The 21,269-nt window shown below is 50.6% G+C and overlaps 3 non-coding genes across 3 annotated transcripts; all 3 read left to right on the top strand.

Annotated features, from left to right (window-relative positions):
- Positions 1–1,973: 1,973 nt before the first annotated feature.
- On the top strand, positions 1,974–2,046 carry TRNAR-CCU. The gene has a single exon. It is a non-coding gene; the product is annotated as a tRNA-Arg (tRNA).
- An 8,568-nt stretch (positions 2,047–10,614) lies between these two features.
- Positions 10,615–10,688, top strand: TRNAT-AGU. Its single transcript has one exon. It is a non-coding gene; the product is annotated as a tRNA-Thr (tRNA).
- Positions 10,689–15,608: 4,920 nt separating this feature from the next.
- Positions 15,609–15,680, top strand: TRNAE-UUC. The gene has a single exon. It is a non-coding gene; the product is annotated as a tRNA-Glu (tRNA).
- Positions 15,681–21,269: the final 5,589 nt, after the last annotated feature.

The following is a 21,269-nucleotide window of genomic DNA, read 5'->3' as shown; positions in this document are numbered from 1 at the left end:
AGCCCCTGCTTCCGCTTAGTATTTAAAAACTCCTTATTGTCCCTATCTCTGCTGACCTTAGATTTCTCCTCCTGTCTTTTTCTTACCAGTTCTGATGAGGTGGCCGAGTGGTTAAGGTGATGGACTCCTAATCCAGTGTGCGCTGCACACATAGGTTTGAATCTACCATTACGGAGAAACACTCCACTGGTTCTGCTATGGAAAAACACGTCTTCTAAGCCGACCTCACTACAGATGTGCGTCAGGTAGTGCTCATTGTAAAAATGTTTCTTCTGATGGTTGAGAAAACGGGACCAGCGGTTCTCAGGCCGGCTGACACAATTAAAATCCACCCCAACACCAAACACTGTATGGTCCAGAGGAAGGGAGCCAGTTTGTACCACAGATCTTTCCTTTCACACCTTAACATCAAGTGCCTCCTCTTGGGCCTCTGAATCCCTGCCGTGTTCCACGTGCCAGATGCCCCTTCCCCAGTACTGTCGTCACTCAGCTTTGCAGAGGAGCTTTCCTCCCAAGTCCCGGCACCATCTCCGAGGGCCGTCCTGCCTCACTCTGTTCCCACCATTTTGGGTTGACAAATAAGTCATATGGGAAAGAGCTCCCAACATTATAGGTCAGGTGGGCCAACTAGAGGAAGAAACCCATGCTCTCTGTTGTCCTACTGGGGAGCTAAATATCAGGTATTTTCCTCAGGTAAAGGTGCTGCTGCTTTCCCAGAGAGCAAGCAACCCCTGCACAAAGAGAATGAAAGAACCTGCTAAAGCCTGGGATTGAATGAGGCACCTTTAAATCTTCAGTCTAACGCTCTCCCAACTGAGCTACTTTGGCAACTGTATAGCAGTGTTTTGGCCTGTTGCTTCTCTGTCTGGGATGTTTTTGCAGCAGTTGCACACAAAAAGGACGTCATTGGGAGCGGCCCATGAAGACAAGACTCGCTTCTGCCTGCCTTGCTCAGCTTGACTTGCTGCCTCACCCCGTTCCTGCCCTAGTGCCCGGGTTCACCTGGTGGTGGAAGAGGACTCGGGGCCAGTGGCGCGGGGAGGAAGTTGAGCGGGACCCTGAGCTAGACTAGACCCTGGCGGTGAGAGTCTGGCCACCACTTGCCGCCCCGCCCCTGTTGTCCTGGCGTCCCCCACTGGGTGTCATTTTGGGAGGGAAGTGGGGCTTCTGCCTCCCCTCCCCGATTTTCACACCGCAGAGGAGTGCGAACAGGAAAACGAACGGCTGCTCCACACCCCCACCGGAGGAACCCGACGCCCTTAGCTGCTCCCCTTGCTCCCCCCCCAGCTATGCTACTGAGTGGAAGTGTCCTGTGCCCATAACACAGAGGTCGATTAATCAAAACCCTCTTCTGCCAGCACCGGGCCTCCTTCTTCTTACACTTTGCCTGCAACCGAGGGGGCGGCTGGCACAGCACCAAGAGTCTAACCTGTGAGGCAGGAGGCGGCTGATGCCTGCAGCCTGCTGGGGAGCTCCCAGAAGTTATTAAGGGACAGAGACTCCTCAATGCCCTTAGTAACAAGGGTTTGGGGGTCACCGAGGCCAGTAAGGGGGTCACTATGTCGGCCTTATAACCCTGGGGTCAGGTCACTGTGCAGCTTTGATCTAGAGCTCGGATCCCAACAACCGACCAGCAGCCCACAGCCTCCCCCTGGGTCTGCCCCACCTGGTTCCTCCTTACAGGCTGACCTTACCCCCTTCTAGCCCCAGATTCACTCCCTAATCATCCTACTGCCACTCAGAGCCACAGCCGTGGAGGTGCTGAAGGAGGGAGCGGTGACTCTAGGGTGGGGTTCTTCTCTCAAGATGGCTGGCAGAAAGGTGGTGCTCAGCTCTGTCAGCCACCTGCCCAGGTGCCTTGCTGCCAGGGGATGCAGACGTTTCTGTAAGGCCATGAAATGGAGTATTTGGCTTCTGAAGGAATGTGCAATTAAGAGAGGGAATTTCCATCCTTCTTTCTACTGTTTTTCAGGGCCCCAGTGGCCTAATGGATAAGGCATTGGCTTCCTAAGCCAGAGATTGTGGGTTCAAGTCCCATCTGGGGTGAAAAATTCCTTTCTTCTTGTATACTGCAAAGAAATCTTGGTCTTATTTTCACCAAGGAAGCTGGGAGATGTTGGAACACAAAGTACTGCAGCTTGGGAACAAGCCCCCAGAAATGGCATCTTCCACTCCACAAATGCTTTCTAAACCCATCAGCAGCAAACAGTTAATACTAGTGTTTGGCTGAGAATAGAGGGAAGGGGAGTGTTTACTCCAAAACATCCATGAGCGAAACAGAAAGAAAGAGCAAGGCCGTTCTGAAAGAGACTGGATCTGTCTGGAGGCAAAGCAGAACCTGAGAATGAGCAACAGTGTGAAAAGAGATTCAAATGTATGTTAGGTGTTAGTTAGGTTGGTCTGACAAATTTCAAGAAAATACCAATGCTCGTAGACTGATGCGGACACTGGCTGTTTCTAATCTTTTACTGAGAGTTCATTGAGAAATATTTTCCTTAACTAGGTTATGGAATATTGGGTGGGCTATGAAGGCACCATTCCTCCTGCTTTCGCCCTTCGAGACAACACAGCTACATGGCATGCGGCCAGTGCTCACCTTCCAGTCAACTGCTAGAGACGACAACACAGACAGGGATGGCAGCAGGGCAGACTGGAGCTCCACGGAGATGGTGGGACCAGGTCTCATCAACGGGGAGGTGGCCACCCCAGCATGCACAAGGCTGAGCCAGTAAGTGTGGCGTGTGCTCCACGGTGCCCCTACTCCCTGCATGTGGTGGTGGAGGGAAGTTACTGAGTTCGGTTGGTTTGGGAAATTTAGGGCTTGGCTACACTTGCAGAGGTAGAGCGCTGGGAGTTAAACCACAGCAGGGAAACCGCTGCCGTGTGTTCACACTGACAGCTGCAAGCGCACTGGAGTGGCCACATTAGCAGCTCTGGGAATGCCACAGAGAGCAGTGCAGTGTGTTAGCTATCCCAGTGTGCAAGTGGCTGCAACGTGCTTTTCAAATGGGGGACGGGGGTGGAATGTGACAGGGAGTGTGTTGTGTGTATGTGGGGGGAGCGACAGTGTGTTTGGGGGGCTGAGACTGTGTCAGCATGCTGTCTTGTGTGTTTGGACAGCAGCAGACCCCCACCTCCTCTCATACACACTCACAACAGCAGCAGCATTCCACACTAATGGTTGCTTTGTCCCAGAGCAGATAAGCAGCCGGCTGTCAGAAACAGAGCTTTGAAAGGGGATATCCGCATGCCTGCAGCCGATTTCAAAACAATGACCAGAGTGGGCACTTGACTTCAGGGGATTATGGGACATTTCCTGAGGCCAAACACAGTGCAGTGATGCAACACATCGTCCACACTGATGCCCGGGTATTTCAGCAGGGCTCAGCAAGCTTTATGCTTCTCATGGAGGTGGATTACCAGGAGCGCACCAGCTGCAGAGCCCAGGTGCTCCATGTGCCTTGCGAGTGTGGACACCTCAGGAGTTAGGGCACCCGGGGCTGCTTTAATGGGCTCTAACTTGCAAGTGTAGCCAAGCCCTTAGACTTTGTCACTTGTGTGACTTACTTGTGCTATTGTAATAAATACAATAGAATGCAATGGTCAGAAATTGCACCAGCAGAGAAGTATATTAAAGGGAAACCCTAAGGAAATTAAGAGTTTAAATTATCCTCCACATGTCCCGCGTCCCATTGAAATGAATCCAACCCACAGGGCACATGGGCAGAAGTATCGGTGTCAGGATGCTACATTGTTAGCACAGTAAATGAAGCTGCAAAATAAATGATGTTTAAATGACCTCACTCTATTTTTTACAATCCTGTGTTAAGAGGTAATAGATACAGATGGACACCAGGCAGGGTTGTTTGGAGGATGAAGCCTTTATGCTTCCATCTCCCACCACTGTCAAGTTTTAGCCAATTAGGACAAGTCAGCAAATAAGAACAACCTCAGGGCTCAGTAACTGCTACAGGTAGCAAAGTCCTACAGGGAGCAGTTTCTGGCACTACACCTGTGCAGCTCTGCTCCCTGGCTCTTCTCGGGCTCCTGCTCTCTCCTTAGCTCCGCCCCACTCTGGCCCAGGCAGTTCCAGCTCCCACAGAGGATGGGACCCCCTGGCCTGGTGACTTCCTCATTACACTGCCTGGCCTGTCAGTGCGGCTAACTTGGAGCTTTGGCCTCTCCCCATTGCCCAGGGGACTGTCAGTCTCAGGGTCCTGATTTGCCATTGGCCCTTCCCCCTTCTATTGGGACTGGGAACTAGCCAACCAAAACCCCCACTAAGCTTTAGTAAGGGGCCAACAGTCCCTTACATGAGCCGGCCCCATGAGGGTCACTGATGGCCAGAGAAGGCAGCATGAGCTGGTGCCATGGTGTAATGGGCAGCACACAGGACTCTGAATCCTGCAATCTGAGTTCAAATCTCAGTGGGACCTTGTGGTAAAACCCTGGAGCTCCCACTGCTCCACTTCCCTGTCTCCAGCTCTGCAAGAGCAATTTTTTCCCCTCCTGCTGGATGGGTCAGGGCTCTAGAACTGACACCTGAGGGTTGGGATTCTCACGGCTTCACCTGGTGCCCACAAGTCTGGCACTTGCCACTGTGCTTGAAGGAAGCAGGGCTGGGCAGGTGGGAGCCCAGCACTTCTCCTCCTCTGGGCACCTAGAGCAGAGGCGGCTGGTGCTGACAGCTCCAAGGGAAGGCTTAAAAGCAGCGGAGGTCAGGGAAGAGGAGGAGAGGACCATGCCTATGTGTGGCCAGCAGACAGCCACAGGGCCAGCCTGCTCCCTGCTGTGCTGAACCCCACTGAAGGCCACCCACAGGCCAGCATGCAGGGCGGCTGCTGATGCTCTGTGGCCAACATCAGAAGAGGGTAGGAAAGCAGGGCCAGCCCCCTGGTGGGGCCTCTGACCGTTCCCACTCATGGTGCTCACTTTGGAAGTGGAGCCGCCCATTTTCTTTGGCAAGTCAGGAAGGGCAAAGGCGAGACTGGAAGCACCTGGGACTCAGGTCCCAGCCTTTGTGAAACCCAACCCCCAACTCCTTCCCGGGGCTCTAGCTGAAGCCGGAGCATTGGCCTGAGTGGCCAAGAAGAGGTTCCAGCCCTGAAGGGAGCAGGACTTGCAGCACAAAGTGAGCACAACCACGAGGGGACTCAACTCCTGAATCATCGGATCCACAGGGAGATGCCTTATCCTTTAGGCCACATGATGAGGGGGTCTAACCTCTTCTTTGGAAAAGCCGGACACTGTGTTTCTCAGGTCATCTGCTGAGGGGGCCGAGACGCTCTGGGCACAAGAAGTTAAGTTCCCAGCGACAAGTGAGACTTAATTGTATGGGGCCAGGTGCAGGGCTTTGGCAGGGAGGCTCGGGCATGGGGGATTGAGGTGCAGCGGATGGACCGTCTGTCTAGGCACAGAGATTTAGTCTCCCTGAGGAGGAGGAGGAATCCTGCTGACAGGCAGTGGCTGTGCAGAAAAAGAGGAGGGGTTCCTGGGACTTTTTTTGCCTCTCTTTTGCCTGCCTGCTCACTCTTGCCTGCACACTGGGATAATCACTCTTGTGGTGAACAGTGAAGCTATTTGTCAACAAACCCAGGTAGCTCAGTTGGTAGAGCATCAGGCTCTTTATCTGAGGGTCCAGGGTTCAAGGCCCTGTCTGGGTGCTCAGCTTTTAAGTTGCCTAGTGTGCCAGGAGCCAAGTTCTGTTCCCAGCCACACAGGGATTCCCAGAAGCTGCGGCCATTTCCTGGAAAGGTTCCTTTCCTTAGCAATCAGGAGAGAGGCCACAGGAGCAGGCCTAGAACATGCAGTCTCTGGCTGGCAGGAAGCGCTGTGGGGCCAGGTGCTGAGAAAGCCCAGAGGGAGAGCAGCAGAGATGAGGGGAAGAGAGACAGAGAAGCAATGAGGACAGAGCACAAGTGTAAAGGGGGCATCTGGTCTGGCTATTGTGGCAAACTTCCCTGGTTTATACATGACCCTGGTGGAATTGGCCTGTGGAAGGATCTGAGTCCCCACCCCCTTACCCAGAGGCTGCCTGACCTCGAGGACTGTTAGGATACAGAGATTCAGGCCTGTCTGCAAAGGCCTGTACTTTAAGAATTTAGGTGTATTTTTATCACTTAGCTAGTTATAAAGATATAAAAGAGAGAATAAAAAATCACTGTCTGTCTGTGTAATGGCCTTCTCTTACTGTGACAGTCTGAGGCCTGGTTCTTCGGCTAAGCAGCAAAGGCAGCCATAAGGTGGGAGGTGTATGGTCACATCCTCACATTCCCAACTAGTCACACTGAAATAATGTGCGATTGGGCTGTTAGGAATACAATCCTGTCCTGATATTCCATCACCTCCAGAGAAAGGGAAACTTAGTTTGGTAGCATCCTGTCTGGCAAGAACTCACTTATCAATAGACACAGCTGGAAAACCCTTATGTCTGTATAGATGTAGTTGTGAAATCCTCCCTTCTGTATTGTTTTGTATGTTTATTTGCATGGTCTCTGTCTGGGTCTGTGATTGTTTCTGTCTGCTGTATAATTAATTTTGTTGGGTGTAACCAGTGAAGGAGGTGGAATATAACCATGTTACAGTATATTAGGACTGGTTAGTCTAGAGAAGGCGTGAGAGTGCCAGGCGGCGCGGCGGTTGGGGCCACGTGGTGAGTGTCCCGCTGAAGCGCTGGCCACCCCTTCTCTCCCCGCGCCCTTCCCTTCCCCCCCCCCTCCCCACTAGACCGGGCGCGCACTCTGCAACACAGGGAGTCTACTGGCTCCGGCCGCCCTGTAAGGTTTTTTTTTGTTTTTCCCCTGCTTTGCCGGCCGCGCCGTTGTTCTTCCCCCCACCACCCTGCTTTGCTGCTCCAGTCCCACCGTTTTTGTGTTGTCCCCCACCACTTTGCCACTCCAGCCATGTTGTGTCCCCCCCGCTTTGCCGCTTCAGCCGCACCGTATCCCCCCACACACCCCCGCTTTGCCGCTCCACCCGTGCCGTTTTTCCCCCCCTGTTTTGTTGCTCTGGTGGCCCCACCCCATTTTTTTTTGCTTGGGGTGGCAAAAAAGCAAGAGTCGGCCCTTCCCACACCTCACTCCCTGCCATCTTTACAGGGGCCTGACAAGCTTTACTTGTGTTTGGATTCTGCAAAGCAGAGGAGCAGGTGACATTTTCCTTGCAAGTTGTGTGTGAGTCAATCTTTGGCCAGGTCTGCACTGCAAGGTTGTTTCAGCAGAATTATATTGCTCAGGTGTGTGAAAAACACACAACGCTCTCTCGGCCGGTAGCTTGTGGCTGGTGTACACACTGCAATGCCACGTCTGGCGACAAAAGTGCCCTGTTTTGGTGACAAAATAAAACAACTTCGATGAGAGGGCTAGAGCTTTTTGCAGCAAACTTAAAGTGACAGAGTAGACGCTGCTGTTCATTATATCACCATAACTGCCCTCCTCCAGTATCCCACAATGCCCACAGTGAACTCACCTGCCCTGCATTCCTGCTACAGAGCCATGAGCCCCTCCCTTTTCATCGCTCTGGGAAGTTCTCACAGCTGAGCCTGCTGCTCTGCTCCGGCAGCCAGGAGCAAATCACTGCCGTGGATGCTGCTCTCTCCCGCACTGCGAACACAGAGCAGGGTGGCGGGAACTTCCTTACATTGGGAGGGCACCGGCATCCAAACTGTGATGCCTTCATGACACCCCTTCCCTCCAGGAGGCTCTTACCTTCTAAACAGGGATGTCTGTTTTCTAGTAAAATCACTGAAAGAGAAGGAGAAAACTCGAAAGAGGTTCCTCCTGGTGCTTATGTCCGTGAACCCGAATACTCTCTCAGTCCTCAAAGAGAGACCTGGCCCTCGCCCCTGTCCTGCCTGGCTGATGTCAGCATCTCTCTGTGAGGTCACCACCTCCCCACCACCTTTGACCAATAGTCTGAGGTCCTGCAAAAGGCCTTTGTGATGTCACTGCCACACCCCTCCCTTGCTGTGCTAATGTCCTGCCCCTGCCCAGGCACTGTGGAGGTTTGAGCTACTCCCTGTGGATCACCCCACTCAAGGAGCGTTTGTTCTAGGAAGCAAGTCGGCTAGACAGGAAAACATCAGACGCTGCTCCCAATGCTACACTCAGTTTTTCAGAAATTAGTCGACTTTATGGCCAGAAGAGACCATTAGAGCATCTAATCTGACCCCCTGCATATCACACGCCTCCTGTATGACACAAGAGCTACTTTTGAGGCCAACACATTCCAGAAAGGCATCTAGTCTTCATTAAATGACATCAAGAGATGGTGAATCCACCACTTTCCTTGGTAGCTTGTTCCTGTGGTGAATCATCCTCGGTGTTGAATATTTGTGCCTTATTTGTAATATGAATTTGTCTCTTTTCACCTTCCAGCCATTGGATCTTGTTATGCCTTTCTCTGCGAGATTAAAGAGCCCTTTCATACCCGATCTTTTCTCTCCATTAAGGCACTTCAACACTTTAATGAAGTCACTTATCATTCATGAAGGACCCCCCGCCGCCGAATTGCCGCCTAAGATCCAGAGCGGAAGAATCTCCGGAGGCCCGGACCCCACGAGAGTTTTCCAGAGCTCCCGGAGTTAGTAAAGGACCCCGCTCCAGGAGCCCCCAAAAACTCTTGTGGGGGCCCCTGCGGGGCCCAGGGCAAATTGCTCCACTTACTCTCCCATTTGGGCAGCCCTGATGGGACCTGGAGCTACTGTCATTGCAGGACTCCTATGAGACCCTCAGCTGGTCAGTTTGCACTCTGCTCTTGGGACTCTCTCTCCTCCTCCCTCTCTGCTGCTCTCCTCCCCTAGACATTGAACCCAGCCCTTGCTGCTGCCAACACCAACTGGCAGAAGGGCCTATAAGTCCCCTGCCTGAGGGGAGGCCAATGCATGTGGTCGGCCATAAGCAAGATGATATTTTCTGTCTTATTCTCTATCCCTTTCTTAATGATTCCCAAGATTCTCTTTGCTTTTTTGACCGTCGTTGCACACTGAGTTTTCAGAGAACTATCCCCAGTGACTCCAAGATCTCTCTTGAGTGGCAACAGCTATTTTTGGCCTCATCGTTTTATATGTATAGTTGGGATTATGTTTTCCAATGTGCATCACTTTGCATTTATCAACAAATCTGCCATTTTGTTGCCCTTTCACCCAGTTTTGTGAGCTCTTTTAGTAACTCTTCGCAGGCTGCTTTGGACTTAACTTTCCTGAGTAGTTTTGGATCATCTGCAAATTTTGCCACCTCGCTGTTTACCCCTTTTTCCAGATCATTTATAAATATGTTGAATAGCACTTGTCCCAGACCTTCTGGGGGGCACCACTATTGACCTCTCTCCATTTTGAAAACTCACCATTTATTCCTACCTTGTAACCAGTTATTTACCCATGAGAGGACCTTCCCTCTCATCCCATGAGAGTGTAATAGAGCAGAATAGGGCTTCCTTGGGAGGGGGAGTGAAATGAGAATATATCAGGGGGTTGTGCACATTTATTGTCCTGGTGAAAAAGTGTGTCTGATACTCAGTCTTTGCTGCTCCTGCCGGCTGTGACTGCTGAGGACATTTTCCTTCTCTGCTCCAGGGTCTCTCTTCTGCCAGATTCTCAGCAAGTCAGGCCCCCTGCAGACTATGGCAGAGCAGTTTGGTAATAGGCTGCAGGACTCACCACGTAAGAATGTAGCTGCTGTAGCACCTTGACTGTCCATGGGCCAAATCCTGCAGCCCAGGATAACCTCCCACTGCTGGTGATGGGAATTGAGCCTTTGTAACTAGCTGCTGGTACCTGAGGTCTCAGCTAAGGATTAAACTGGTGGCAAACACAGCTTCAGCCAGAGCAGTGAAGGATGTAAGTGAAAGAGCAAAGCTGGTCTTGGGGAGCTGCTGCAGTCCCATCACCACAGCTGGAAGGGAGAAGAGGAAAAACTCCCTAAAGTGCTGGGAGCAGCACTGAGAAAAAGAAGTTTGTCAGTGAGATCAGTAGCAATAACTGTGAAATGACGGAGTGCTTTCTCCTCTGTGCCGACATGGCTGAATTGTGTTACTTTACTGTGAGAATAAGCTTTAAAATATCCTGCTCTAATTTCAGGATGGGTCTGTAACCATAACTGGACTCTGTGGGAAGTGGCCTCTAGATAGTGATCTTTGGGAAGAGCTGGATGAAGAGTCTTCCTACTCACCAGGAGATCCTGGCTTGGCCTGCCAGTTCTTCCTTGCTGAACCTGGCTTTTCTGTCAGGCTCCTTTCTTTTATTTCTTCTCATGAAAAGAAAAGACCTCACTACACAATCCTTGTAAGTACTTGTTCAAGACACAGAGACCCTTCCTTGCCGCTAAGTCTTGGAAAGTGTTAAGTCTGGAGCTGATGGAAAGGTTACCATGACTCAGAGTTGAGCTGAAGCTGCTGTGACTGAAACACAGAGCACTAATCAGTATCTGATCACAGCAGCTTGTGGGAGAAGCGCATGTTAGAAGCCCTCTGTCAGCTCAGCTGTGGCTTTCTGTGCACTGAGCCAGCCTGCTCAAGGTCTGCAAGTCTTGAGGGAAATGGGGAACATTTTTACTTTGGAATTTGAAGGTGTAGTCTTGGACCATCAAGTGGAGTGGTTGCAAGTGGCCTGCTAGGGAAGGTACCATGGCTTAGTAGGCTAAAGCACCTGTCTAGTAAACAGGAGGTCCTGGGTTCAACTCCCAGTGGTGCCTTGTTCTATAGCTTTTGTCTCCTCTGCTCACATTTTCCTGTGTCTTCCTAGGAAACAGAAGAGACCTCCCTTGACAATCCAAGTAATTGCTTGTGAAGGAAAAGGCTTCTTTCCAACGGAGCATTGGAGAGAATCAAATCCTCAGTCTGGAGTTGATCAAAAGGCTATTGGCATTGGCAAGGAGGTTGCTTCCGCTGCAATTTGCTGTGACAGGAGACCCTGTGTTGTGCGGCCATGCAATTCACTGGGGATATCTGTGCACAGAGCCCCTTCTAGAGGGTTATCTGCAGGGCTTGCAGGAAATGGAGAATGACTGTCCTTTCACTTTTCATGTTATTGTTGATGAAAAATGGAGCAGTTCAGGGAGAAGTCCCAGAGCGTGGCACCATGGCAGAGCTTGCCAAGAGAGCTGCTGGATAAAGAGCAGATTCAGGATCCAGCATCCAGTGCTGCCTTGCTGAACGTGCCTCCTCTTGTCCCCTTTTGGTCAATCTTTTTTGTTAACGGAGAAGCCCGACTCTGGCTAGCCATACAAATGCTTGCAAAAGAAACGGGTCTTTTTGCTGACAACTGTCAAAAGGAGGCTTTGGATAAACATGGAAACAAGGTCAAGGTCACAGAAACTCATCTTGCATGTGCAGCTGTTGAAGCTACAAGGCAGAGCATTAAGCACAGTATTACCACGGCTGGTCACAGCAGGATCTCTGTGTGGTGGGATCCGCGGGGTACAATCCCAAACTGTGGAACTGCTCTGTCCTCTTATCTCTCCAGCCTGGGCTGTGTCTTACAATGCTGCACTAGTGACAAGCAGCAAAACCCCCTCCATGTGCTGTGATCACTCAACCAACAACATGCAGCAATGCACCCAACTAAGTGGCATGAATGCTCTATAAGCCACTCCTCAATTACACATAGAGAGACACCAGCATATCTCCCCAGCCCTCAGCCTTGCACCTCAGAAATGTACTGTCTTACACTGCTCAAAACCTCTTGAAAAGTGCAAGCTCATTAATTAATTCACCACTTCCTCAAAAAGAATGTGAACATGCACCAGCCCTTTTAATCTGAACAGCTTTCCCAAGCACTTTGGACAATTTCACAAGTATAAAACATTAAAATAAGTTTATTAACTACAGAAAGATAGATTGTAAGTGATTATAAGTGTTAGGCAGAGAGGTCAAAGTTGGTTACATAAATGAAAATAGAATCTCAGTGTGACATTCTAGACCTTTGGGGGAGCGGGCTGTAATCCCCATATTCCTCATTTTCATATAATCGTGATCTTACATATAGAGCATGACTTGTAAGGTACCAGGGGAAAGGATATGGTCTGCTGAAAGTCATTTCTCTACCCATAGATGTATACCATTGATTGTGCAGTATGGTTGTCACTATGCTGTAAGTTGGGGGAATCAGCCATCACCTGCATGAGGCCACACACGGGGAATTGCTCAGCCTTGCTTGGAGAGACGCAGTGATGCTCACCTGACTCTGAAGAGGGCCACAAAGCCAATGGGGAAGAAACACATGATAAAAGGAGAGACATTCGCCAAGCTTTATCTCTCTCTTCCACCTCCACCTACAGCCATCACCACACTAAGCGACTGAAGAGCTGATCAAAGGGGAGACCCCGGCTGAAAAGCAACCAGCCAGCCTGTGGTGAGAAGCATCTAAGTTTGTAAGGGCACTGAAAGGGTTAAGATCAGCTTAGAATGTGTTTTGCTTTTATTTCACGAAAACAGCGAGGAGTCTGGTGGCACCGTAAGAACTAAGAGATTTATTTGGGCATAAGCGTTCGTGGGTCAAAAACCCACTTCTTCAGATGCATGGAGTGAAAATTGCAGATAAAGGCATAAATATATATTGGAACATGACATGAAGGGAGTTACCTTACAAGGGGAGAACCAGTGTTGAAGGCCAATTCAGTCAGGGTGGATGTGGTTCACTCCCAATAATTGATGGGGAGGTGTCAATACCAAGAGAGGGAAAATTGCTTTTGTGGTGAGCCAGCCACTCCCAGTCCCTATTCAAGCTCAAATTAATGGTGTTAAGTTTGCAAATAAATTATAACTCTGCAGATTCTCTTTGAAGTGTTTTTGAAGTTTTTTGAACAGCTACTTTTAAATGTGAATGTGTGAATGTGTAATTGGACTAGTGACTGTTCAAGTCCCATATGGTCCAGTTATAGTCATCATATGAAGACTAGATGCCTTTCTGGGATGTGTTTGCTCCAAAAGTAGCTCTTGTGTCATACAGGAGGCCTGTGATATGCAGGGGGTCAGATTAGATGCTCTAATGGTCTCTTCTGGCAATAAAGTCGACTAATTTCTGAAAAACTGAGTGTAGCATTGGGAGCAGCGTCTGATGTTTTCCTGTCTAGCCGGCTTGCTGCCTAGAACGAACGTTCCTTGAGTGGGGTGATCCACAGGGAGTAGCTCAAACCTCCACAGTGCCTGGCCAGGGGCAGGACATTAGCACAGCAAGGGAGGGGTGTGGCAGTGACATCACAAAGGCCTTTTGCAGGACCTCAGACTATTGGTCAAAGGTGGTGGGGAGGTGGTGACCTCACAGAGAGATGCTGACATCAGCCAGGCAGGACAGGGGCGAGGGGCCAGGGAAACCTCAGAGACCCCTGTGGCTTTGCTTCAGCAAGTCTCCTTCTCCAGGTCTCTCTTTGAGGACTGAGAGAGTATTCGGGTTCACGGACATGAGCGCCAGGAAGAACCTCTTCCGAGTTTTCTCCTTCCCTTTTAGTGATTTTACGAGAAAACAGCCATCCCTGTTTAGAAAGTAAGAGCCTCCTCGAGGGAAGAGGTGTCATGGGGGTATCACAGTTCAGATGCCGGTGCCCCCCGCCCCATGTAAGGAAGTTCCCACCACCCTGCTCTGTGTTCGCTGTGCGGGAGAGAGCAGCATCCACAGCAGTGATTTGCTCCTGGCTGCCGGAGCAGAGCAGCAGGCTCAGCTGTCAGAACTTCCCAGAGCTATGAAAGGGAGGGGCCCATGGCTCTGTAGCAGGAATGCAGGGCAGGCGAGTTCACAGCGGGCATTGTGGGATACTGGAGGAGGCCAGTTATGGTGATATAATGAACAGCAGCGTTTACAGTGACACTCTCTCACTTTAAGTTTGCTGCAAAAAGCTCCAGACTGCTCATCAAATTCGTTTTATTTTGTCACCTAAACAGGGCAGTGTTGTCACCAGACGTGGCATTGCAGTGTGTACACCAGCCACAAGTTGCTGACCGAGGGAGCGCTGTGTGTTTTTCACACAACTGAGCAATATAATTCTGCTGAAATAACTTTGTAGTGCAGACCTGGCCAAAGATTCACTCACATACAACTTGTAAGGGAAACATCACCTGCTCCTCTGCTTTGCAGAATCCAAACACAAGCAAAGCTTGTCAGGCCCTGGTGGAGATGGCAGGTAGTCAGATGTGGGCAGACACTGTGTTTTAGCCACAGGCAGGTGCCATGGCTAAAGCATCTGTTTCGTAAATAACAGATCCTGGGTTCAACTCCCAGTGGTGTCTTCTTGACCGGTTGTTGGGGCACCTGCTATTGGCTACTGTCAGAAGACAAGATTCAGAGCTAGATGGACCTTTGGTCTGGCCCAGTGTGGTTTTTCTTATGGTTTAAATAACACTCACAGGCACTGATAATAGAGTTACTGAAAGTTTGGGAGTTAAGAGCGGGTAGGTCAGTGGTCCAGTCCCCACACAGATGACCCCCTTCCTCTGGGACAGGGGCAGGTCTGAGCTCTCACCCAAATGCTCATTGTGGCTGCCAGAATCTGTGAGCAGCTCGTTTAGTTTACGCCAAAGGTTGAGTCCTGCTTTGTGCACCATGTGTGAGAATGAAAATCCTAAACCACCTTTTGAAATAACGAATGCAGCAGGACGTGTTATTGTCCCTGCCCCAGAGCAGACAGACCAATGGAGAAATGCCGTCGAGTCCAGGGTAATACTCCACTGTCATTTTACCTTTTTTGCTGGCTAAACTCCTTCTTCTCTGCCCGGCTCAGGCTGTCCTCTGCCTCAGCTGCTGCTCCCGGCCTGCTCTAGAGTCAAACACGCAGGGCCCCCAGGGGAACAGAGGCTGGGACAGGGCAGCAGCCTGGGCTGGGCTGGGCAGATGCTGGGAGTTCTCGTTCCCTGAAAACTGGCCCGGCTCCCTTCTCAACAGCAAACAAATCAATTCCACGTCCTCTCCCCAGAAAAACCAGCCTGGAGCCAAGGGCAGCAGGGGACGATTCCCTGCAGTTCCCACCGAGGCAGGAGAGAACCCAGGGTGTTTCTAGCAGAGCTTATGGAACTGACGTGGGGAAACCAGCCTTTAACAACAGGCAGTTCCAGTTTAAGCTCAGTGTTTTTAACAATTTCTATAACATTAAATAACCCTTCAATCGTAGTGTCACCTTCCATAAAATTGCTTCAGCCTCCTAAGTGCCCAACTAAACATCTCTTCAAATCCAAGGAAGTGGAGATCAGTCAATGTTCAGAGTCATCCCACAGAAAAGAACCATGTTGTGGTACTTACTGGCCCCGTCATGTGGCCATGGCCTTTCCCTCCTCCTCCAGAGTCAGAATGTGATCAGCTCACACTGAGGGGGTGCAACACCCCTCCCTTGGTCTCTATGCCAGAGCTCCTATCAGCTCAGTGTCCTTCCCACAAGAGTTGGCTGCTGAGAGGGTTGCAACGGGGGAAATGAAGGCAGAGGAGGATTGTTCCTGATGGGTTTTCTTTGTGTTGCTCTGTGATCCTGCTGGAGGAAGCTGAAACATCATTTGAGTTTGTTTCAGTGGCTCCTGCACTTTCTGCTCTTAGCCCCTCAGGGAATGGACAATGGAGCAGTTTGAGAAAGTGGCTAGAAAGAAGCCTAAGAAATTGTAGCATAATTGAGAAGAAAAACAATATCATTACCTCCTTGGTGGTCTAGTGGTTAGGATGTGGTACTTTCACTGCCAAGGCCTGGGTTCAATTCCCAGTCAGGGAAAAGTGGCTTTAAACCAGAAAAGCTTCAATTATTCTTCACTTGCAATGTAAACAAATCCATGTTATTTTCCTGATTCCCCATCTTCCCAGTGTCTCCATGGCAGGGCTGGCTCCAGGCACCAGCAAAGCAAGCAGGTCCCTGGGGTGGTCAATGGAAAGGGGAGGTTTCAGCAGCAATTCAGCCCTCTCGGAGGAAAGGACTTGCTGCCAAAAGCAACAGAGGTAGAGCTGCAGTTGATTGTAGCTTTTTTATTTTTTTTTCTCGCTTGGGGTGGCAAAAACACTGGAACTGGCTCTGCTCCATGGAAGACAATTTGTTAAATGCCAGATGAGTGCAGTTCTATCAGTTCTCAGCCTGAGTCCTTAGGTCTTAATCCTGAGGATATTGTCCCACCATGGGGCCATTTCCCGCCTCTCTTTCATACAGAAGCACAATTTTCCTTGCACAGACACAGGAACAGCAAGATCTTTCTCTGTCCCTTGTGCAAAGCAGGGGGCCAAATTCCATGGAAACAATGGACAAGCAGGGGGCCCTGGGCACATCCAGCCCTGGCAGTGAGATGTTCCCTCCCCTCTTTCTTTATGCCCCTGTTGTTATTTCATGGATTGTCTTTGATGGGGGAAAAGCTGAGTTCACTCCAGGTGGAGGGGGAAAGGACCCTGAAAATCTCAGGACCCAACCCCTGCTAGCAGGATCACCGAGGTGCTGGGGATTTGAGCAGGAAAGGGACTGTGTGAATTGTCAAGGTGGGGAATGAATAACAATCTACAACTAGATCCACCTCATTAACCACTGACACAGGCTAATCCTGCTGCAGACAGAAGGGAAACTGGGAGTGATTCTTTGCGGCTCAGCCATGGAAACTCAACCGCAGTGAATGTGCTGGGGAAAGCTGGACTTCACAGGCAGGTGGAAATAGCAGATCTTAGAAACACTTGGAGCTTCCCACACCACTGCTACCACCAGGGTCAGGTGTTGAGTGACTCACAGCGCCCTTCCCCTCCCATTACCTTCCAGCAGGAGGTGGCAGCACCCCACACCCAATGCAGGGGAGAGGGCTGAGTGTATCTCTGCACCCTGAGTCCAGGGCACCCACTCTCTCTGCCCCACACATCGAATCTGGCCCTGCTGCAAAGAGACCCCTAAGAACCAGCAGCCTCCAGGACAGCAGATTTGGCCCTCAGAGCAGGGAATGTGTCCCCCATGCTGCTCTTAGGCCACTGGATGCTCTGGGAATAGGATAGCTCAGAGTATAACCTGCAATTGATCTGGGGGTGTAGCTCAGTGCTAAAACACATGTTTTGCATGTATGAGGCCCTGGGTTCAATCCCCAGCATCTCCACGTTCTTTTTTTCACCCTGCTGCTTTACTCATGCCCGGAGGGGATGTGACCCACCAGTCTCCCTGCACCAGTTTCAATCCTGCTCAGTGAGGGGCAAGTGCCAATTGCATGGAAGGTCTGGGGGGGGCTTCTGCTCCTAAGTCACCTTGGCACATGTAAGATTCCCACCCGCTGTGCTGCTTGGGACAATGGTAGATGAGAAGGGTGAATCCTCCAGCACTGGAGGGAAAGGTCCCATCTGCACAGACTGAGAGGCAAGGAAACAGAGGGGCAGTCAGTGCTCAGAGAGGAGAGAGGTCAGTGATTTACACCCACCAGGGGACACTGTCTTTTTGAGTATCACAGGGGTAGCTGTGTTAGTCTGGATCTGTAGAAAGAGACAGAGTCCTGTGGCACCTTATAGACTAACAGACGTACAGGAGCATAAGCTTTCGTGGGTGAATCCCCACTTCATCAGATGAATGGAGTGGGAATTCTGTGCCTGGTTAGCCAACTACAAAAGCAGTTTCTCCTCCCTTGGTGTTCACACCTCAGCTGCTAGAAGAGGGTCTCATCCTCCCTGATTGAACTAACCTCGTTATGTCTAGACTGATTCTTGCCTGCATATTTGTACCCGCCTCTGGAAATTTCTGCCACATGCATTTGATTAAGTGGGTATTCACCCATGAAAACTCATGCTCCAGTATGTCTGTTAGTCTGTAAGGTGCCACAGGACTCTCTGTCTTTTTGAGGCGAGTGCAGCTGGCTTGGGATGGTGCTGATGATGGATAGAAAAAAGGCTGGAGTCAATGACTGATGAGACCACAGAAGGGGAAGCGGAATGGCAGCCCCACAGAAGGTCCTGGGTGCTCAGATGCCCCAGTTATTGCACCCTGGCCTGTCACAGAGAGAGGCAGGACCCAGCCCCCCTACAGTTATCCCATGGACAAGAACCTGGCTGGGAGTGGGGTGAAGGTTCCCTGTGGGCAAAGGGGAGCTGAAATCCCCCAGTCTTCTGGAATTTAAGCAATGGAAGCTTCAAACCCTGCATGGATGTGGGCTGAGGTGCATCAGCAGAAGGTTGGGCTGGACAGGGGAGGCAGGTTTGTATAATTTTTGGTGGTGCCCAGAATGGGACCAAGTCCTGCCCCCCACCACCTGCCTAAGGCTCTGGGAGGGAGAGGGGTTGGAGTCTGGAAAAGAGTTTGGGTGCAGGGTCTGGGCTCAGTCAGGGGGTTGTGCTGCAGCAGGGTGTGCAGGGGGCAGGCTCTGGGAGGGAGTTTGGGTGCAGGTGTGGGGTCTGGGTTGGGGGTGCAGGAGAGGGTGAGGGGTGCAGCATTTACCTCGGGCATCTCCCGACAGCAACCCGCACCCCCCTCTGGCAGCAGCCCCTAAGCGGGAGGGCAGGGGGCGCCTTTGAGCACGGCTGCCCGCAGACTTCACCCCTGCAGCTCCCATTGCCACAGTTCTCAGAGTTGGCTCTCGGGGCGGGGGCAGGACTTGGAGACCCCACCCCAGGGGCCGCAGGGACGTGCCAGCCACTCCCGGGAGTGGCGTGCCACACGGAGCGAGGGCGGGCAGGACACCCTTAGCCCCCTTGTGGTGGTGGTGGCAGGGGTCCTCGGGCTCTTTTAACTTGACCGGGGCAGCAGGCAGGACCAGGGGAGACACTCCCAAGGGCCTAACGTTGCTTTGCACAACGATAAATCTTGGAACAGGACAGAAATGAAATGGCAGCAGAACCTAAGGAATTAAAAGCCTCCGGATTCTTGTGTGTGCACTGACTCCGAACGGAAACTGTAATTTGACTCGCTTTGTGTCTGCGGCTGGTAAAATATCAAGGCAAAATAATTTCAGTGATTGTGACCCTGGGTTTGAGGAGGCTTTGGTCTTATTAAAATGTAACTAGCATGTTACACTTGTGTTTTTAAAGGTGGCTTCCCCAAGCAATTCCAAGTTGTTCTTCCCACAGCTGGCTGATGGGGGGCAGCAGGGGATCTCCCCAGTCTGGGGGAATCTCTCTGGGTCCCACTGTTAGTTCTCCATCCTTTCCTCCCCCTAACCATGCCCACCCCTCCCCTCCCCATTATCAGTGTTTTAGAGCGACCCCTCCCTCCCTTTATGGGATACAGACTCTCTGTGACAGAGACTGAGTGGGGCTCCTCTCTGCATGGCCCCAATGGGGAAGGAAAGAGACGGGGTGGGTCAGGGCGGGGAGGCGGGGGGAGAAGATGGGCACAAGGAGTCAAATGGGGCTAAACCAGAATAGAGGAGATTTTCTTCCTGTTAAAATGTCCTGGAGTCTCATCACTGAAAAGCTGCATCTTGAGTTAGGTTTGATGCATCAGCCTTTCAATTACCAGGTAAAGGTGTGAACCCCAGAGACTGATAACTGCCTGCTTTCCAGCTTCCTCTGAAAAGCACCTGCAGTGGTGCAACTGGTTGGTATAAAGGGGGATACTGCTGGTAGTTCAAGCCTGGTCTGAAGCACTGTTTTTTGTTACCCATGTAGCTTCCCCGACTTGCTTTGCCCAATGCACAGGGAAAGTGCCCTGCTAGGGAAAGGAGATTGAGTTCTAACATGTGGCAGTGGGTGCACAGCTTGGAAACATCCACCCTGTGCTGCCATTAGCTCCAGTACATTATTCACTGGCAGGGAGAATTGATTTATTTGCTCCTGTGAAAGCTGCCAGGACAGGTTGGTGGGCACCAGATCTCCCTGCTTTTTCCAGCACACCCCTGGCTCCTTCCCAGGCCCAGTCACTGCTGTAGGAGGATCCTATATGTACTGAGCCTAAACATTTCACTGTATCAGAGGGGTAGCCGTGTTAGTCTGGATCTGTAAAAGCAACAAAGAATCCTGTGGCACCTTATAGACTAACAGACGTTCTGCAGCATGAGCTTTCGTGGGTGAATACCCACTTCTTCAGATGCATCTGAAGAAGTGGGTATTCACCCACGAAAGCTCATGCTGCAGAACGTCTGTTAGTCTATAAGGTGCCACAGGATTCTTTGTTGCTTTAACATTTCACTGGGCCTTCTTAGCACAGTTGGCAGCATGTCAGTCTCATAATTTGAAGATCTCGGAGCTCAAGCCTCAGAGAAAGAAATGGTTCTGTTTCCTGCTTTGGATTTTCTAAAGGAATTCAGAGAGAAGAAAGTAGAGGAGAGTGGTTTTTAGACACCCACCCACCCATCTAACACAGAGAGGCTTTTCCAAGGCATTAATTTTTCCTTCTCTGTGCAGTTTGTATTCTCCATAGAGCAAAATAAACCAAAAACATGCAAGTCTAAGCCTAATACAGTACAAAACTCAGTACAGATAAAATCTCACTCTCAGAGATCTTCCAATAAGCTTCTTTTGCAGACTAGACTTATTTCTTGACTGGGCCCAATATTTTCACCTGGTACAGTCCTTGTTCCAGCTCAGGTGGTAGCTAGGGGATTTCTCATGACTGCAGCCACCTTTCTTCTGTTCCACCCCTTATATAGCTTTGGTACAAGGCAGGAATCTTATGTCTCTCTCCTGGGGAAAAGCCCCAGGTTTAAGATGGATTCCTGTACCAGGTGACATGGTCACATGTCCTGTGAGACCCCAAGCCTTCATTCTTCCTGGCCTGACTCACAGATGGTGCAGGACAGAGCCATCTCCAGTCAATTGTCCTGGTTAATGGGAGCCATCAAGAGTCCAAACCACTATTAATGGCCCACACTTTGCATCATTACAACAGGACCTCAGAGTTATAGTTCATATTTCTGGTTTCAGATACAAGAATGATTGAATCATACAAATAGGATGAACACACACAATAGATAATAAGCTTTGTAATGATACTGTACGAGACCTTTTCCATGAAGCATGTTCCAGTTACATTATATTCACAGGTTTCAGAGTAGCAGCTGTGTTGGTCTGTATCCACAAAAAGAACAGGAGTACTTGTGGCACCTTAGAGAATAACAAATTTATTTCAGCATAAGCTTTCATGGGCTACAGCTCAATTCTTCAGATGCATTCCTAGCCTCGGTTTGTCAGAGGGTGGAGATGGGTGGCAGGAGAGAGATCACTTGAACATTACCTGTTAGGTTCAGTCCCTCTGGGGCACCTGGAATTGGCAGGTGTTGGCAGATAGGATGCGGGGTTGGATGGACCTTTAGTCTGACCCAGTATGGCCATTCTTATGTTCTTATGAAGGGAGGGGCAGAGCCCTGTGACAGAGTTTCTGTAGTGTAGTGGTTATATTGTTTGCCTCACTCGCAAAAGGTCCCTG

Source organism: Mauremys reevesii, linkage group 12 (genome assembly GCF_016161935.1).
Source record: "Mauremys reevesii isolate NIE-2019 linkage group 12, ASM1616193v1, whole genome shotgun sequence".
NCBI classification, from domain to species: Eukaryota; Metazoa; Chordata; order Testudines; family Geoemydidae; genus Mauremys; species Mauremys reevesii.
The sequence above is the reverse complement of the archived record's forward strand: the minus strand, read 5'-3'. Positions and strand labels throughout refer to the sequence as shown.